We start from the raw sequence: 3,879 nt of genomic DNA, 5'->3' as shown, positions 1-3,879 counted from the left end.
GGGGGGGGGGGGGGGGGGGAGAGTTCCCTGCGGTCTCAAAGAGTCTTAAGTCAATCCTGAGCAAAGCCCTTCAGAATGGGACGTTAATGGTCATCAAACTCCAATCACTTTGAACCGGGCGTCACTTCTGAGGTCTAAAAGCATCCTATTCCAAAATGAAGCATTTTTTCTAAAACATGCATGAAAAAGCATGAAATATTTTAGTGCAGAGAGAAAAATGAAGATGCTTCGCACAGGAAAATCCACTAAAGTGGCCTTTTTAAACCAATTCTTAATTACCCTAAATCATTATGTTAAATTTGGAAACTGTCCTGTAATTCCTCCACAAATAGCCTGGAACTATGTGCACGGCTCCAGACATCTGGCACGGAATAAAAACAGCTTTAAGCGATTCTTCCACGGTTTGTTCACCTGGAACCGGCTGAGCTTTATTTGGCGTTAATTGGTGGCGACGTGTCGAGCGCTGAATGCCGACTCTCTCTCGCTCTTGTCTTAACTTCTGAAGCGTCTCGGTGGGGAGTTTTACTCTGTTTCCATTCAGGCCTCCGGTATTTTCAGCTCCTCTGCTTTCGCACCATTCGCTTCATTAAATTCTTCTCCAGTGAGAAAGGGCTTGACGGACACTGAGAGAGCGGGATGTGTGAAAAAGGCTCCGGGGGAGATGAAAGAGGCCCCCGGGGCCCCGGTGACCGTCAGCTCGGCCGGACCTGAATAATCCTGAATGGGCCCGTCGTTCTTTCACATCCTTTATTCTGACTGCTAGAACTCTTTATTGCGCACAATGGCAAATGCACTAAAACTGTTTTCTCATGCTAATGGATGTGAACTCACTCCCACCGAATGCTTTTTGCTTTTTCCTACAGGATTTAAATGGGCCAATTAGAGCTTTTTGGAGCCTGTTATGGCTCCTCGTCTTCTATGTCTCAGTGAATTTTTTAACACACAACAAGCGCCGTAACGGCCGAGAGAGATCACAGAAATCGATTGTATTTCAGGAGGTAAACAGAGAAAGAAAAAGAAAGTCTGAAGAGCAAACATCAGGTAACTGGACTCTCAACAGCTCTCTGAACTTCTGTTTGCATTCATTAGCCTCTATTACACTGTTTACTTAAGCTAGTATCAATAAAAAAACGACCATGCTTATTTTAATGCCAAAAAAATAATAAAAAATAAAGAAAATACACTTTAGTGCAATGCACATATTTTCCCTCCACAAAGTTCAACTTTAAAACTTCGGAAGGAAATTAAATTGCACATGCACTAAGAAGACTGGACTATGAACTATTAAATGCACACGCATTAATGAGTAATCTATAACGCATGCAGACTCTTTCTAACACGCCTGGATGAGTAGATGTGTTTAGGACTGGTGCCTGGCACCTTCTGATCACATCTTCCCCCATATGGATCAAATTGCAGAATGTTTGGGATTCCAGTGTCAGGAGTCAAACAAGAGTCGAAAAGCAACTCTATTCGATTCTATAGCTCGTATTTGTAATGCAATTTAACTCCTAAAATTAACTCTTAAAGTAAGAGTTGTGAGTGCCAGAAAAAAAAATGCAAAAGAGCCGATGGGATTTTCTTTCCATACGAGTCCATAAACAATAATAATAATAATAATGTAACAATTTTAAAAGCGTTAACTGTTTGTTAAACACGCATGTGCATTTATAACGTGTTCATATGAAGCACTTACCAGCTCTGAAGAGTGAATCAAACTCGCGCAAACACGATCAAACTCTTTCTTCAACTTTGTGGCTCCAGAAAACAGAAGCGCGTCCCGCGAACATCCATCAAAACCCGAGCGAAGGTCTGCGCGGAAAGCGGCGGCTCTGAGGCGGGGACCGGTCGGGAAGTTCAGCGGACACTCTCGGGTTCTTCTTCTAACTTTTACGGTCCATCACTGAGAGCGAACGAAGGGAGTTTTCGTCTGCGGAATCCTCGGAGAAGTTTGGGAAATAGAAACAACAGAAGAGTTTGCGAGGGCGACTGTTTGCGGTGAGACCCCCAGTGATCTGTTTTCAATGCTCTCTCTCTCTCTCTCTCTCTCTCTCTCTCTCTCTCTCTCTCTCTCATGGGTCGGGCTTCACACAGAATGATCGCACTGACAAAAGTTACATCAAGTTTTTCTACAAGGTCATCCTGTAAAAGTCAAATGCTGCATGCAAAGTTTTGCTATGAACTTTCTAAACACGTAAAAATGTATATATATTATTAAAACTTAATAAAAAAATTAAAGGTGTATTTAAATGAATTATTATTATTATTTTGTATTTAATTAGTTAATTGTTTTATATAGGCTAATAGTGCTGAAAAGCAGGAAAACAGAGCATCAATATCGATGCATTTCGTCCCAGATCTCCCCCGCTTAAATCAGCCTCATTCATCACTTTTAGCTGACTGTGGGTCTGTATTTCGAATAGAAAATGGAAATGGGGTCAAAACTAATTCGTGTGAAGTTTACAGCAGATAAAACAACAATTAATTACACTTAATTAACTCACTTAGACGTGAGCTGCTGGACTAAAATAGATTAAGCTTAAATCACCATTAAAACCGATACACTTCAGTATACTGTAATTACACCTACCTTTAATATATATATATAGGCTCTAGAGCATATTAACATGATGATCCACATTTCAAGGTGTGCAATTTTCATGCAAAGAGGAAAATAGACATGTATTTGGCTAAAACAGTTTTCTTTATCATTTTTAATCGATGCATGAAATAATTTGTACATGCTTTGCAAGGGGGAAAAAAAGACAAATCTGAATATGTATTATATTAGACTAAGAAAACACTTATTGAACTCTCTAAATTTGTGTTAAAACAGCAGTACGGGACATTGAATGTCTGTTCAAATGTATCATATTAATGATAAAACAAGCTGATGGTTGCAGTATTTTAAAGATTTTAAAGAAGACATGTTATGGTGCTATAAGTGTCCCTTAAGTAAGTAATCTTAATTGCATTTGTGGTGAACATGAGACAAGACGGTGGGTAGCATAGAGGCGAGAAGCAGTTGCATGCACGCCGTACAGCTCTAATAATGACATCACTGCTCTGGCTCGCCATATGAGCTCATGTTTAGTGCACTAGCTAGTGATCATGCAACTCTACACTCTCAGGAAAAGAGGTACAAATCTGTCACTGGGGCAGTATCCTCTCAAAATGTACTAATATGTACACTTTAGGCACAATTTAATGTATACTAATATTTTGAATTTAGGGGTAAATATGGTACAAAGATGTACCTTTTAGCTTTTGTACTTTAGGGTAGCTTCCTGAAAGTGTGCAAAGACTTTTCCTTTTTGAAACCCAAGACTTAATGCATTTGGATCAAATCTTGTAAGAATTATTTATGCATTAAGAGAGACCGGGGCTAGTTGTCACGCAGGAAAGTTTCCAGTCAAAGGTCCAAATGATTAAATCTAATGATTATTTTCTCTAGCACTGGTTTTGTTTGTTCCAAACACCTAATTCACATCTGCCTTAAGTTACAATAATGCTTTGTTTTGTAATGATTCAATGCATGCAACTAAAATTCCAATAAATTCCACCATATTTAAATCATATAGATTTAAACTGAAACGTTAAACTGTGCCCTGAAGATACATTTTAGGTTAACACAAGCTATAATTCTAATTATTTTACAATTATACTTGTTTTACAGCTTATTTCAGCTGAAAAGCCTGTGAAAGGCTGCTTAATAGTAGATTTTAAATGTGACAACATGCCCCATATAGTCAGAAAATGTTAAAAGGCCGCTGTAACCCTTTTTTCCTAAGCAATAATTGTGGAAATGTTCAATAGCTTTTTTGTAGTCAAAACCTTAAGATTTGTGTTTACACAGACATTGACTTTTAAATAAAACCA

General features: G+C 38.6%; 1 protein-coding gene across 1 annotated transcript in view; it reads right to left on the bottom strand.

Moving 5' to 3' along the window:
• The window catches only part of LOC107552403 (zinc finger protein GLI2-like), a 113,608-nt gene that overhangs the window by 108,723 nt on the left and 1,006 nt on the right, over nucleotides 1-3,879 (bottom strand). The gene's annotated exons all lie outside the window — the stretch shown is intronic.

This window comes from Sinocyclocheilus grahami, unplaced genomic scaffold, assembly GCF_001515645.1.
Source record: "Sinocyclocheilus grahami isolate Dianchi unplaced genomic scaffold, SAMN03320097.WGS_v1.1 scaffold449.1, whole genome shotgun sequence".
Classification (NCBI taxonomy): domain Eukaryota; kingdom Metazoa; phylum Chordata; class Actinopteri; order Cypriniformes; family Cyprinidae; genus Sinocyclocheilus; species Sinocyclocheilus grahami.
The sequence above is the reverse complement of the archived record's forward strand: the minus strand, read 5'-3'. Positions and strand labels throughout refer to the sequence as shown.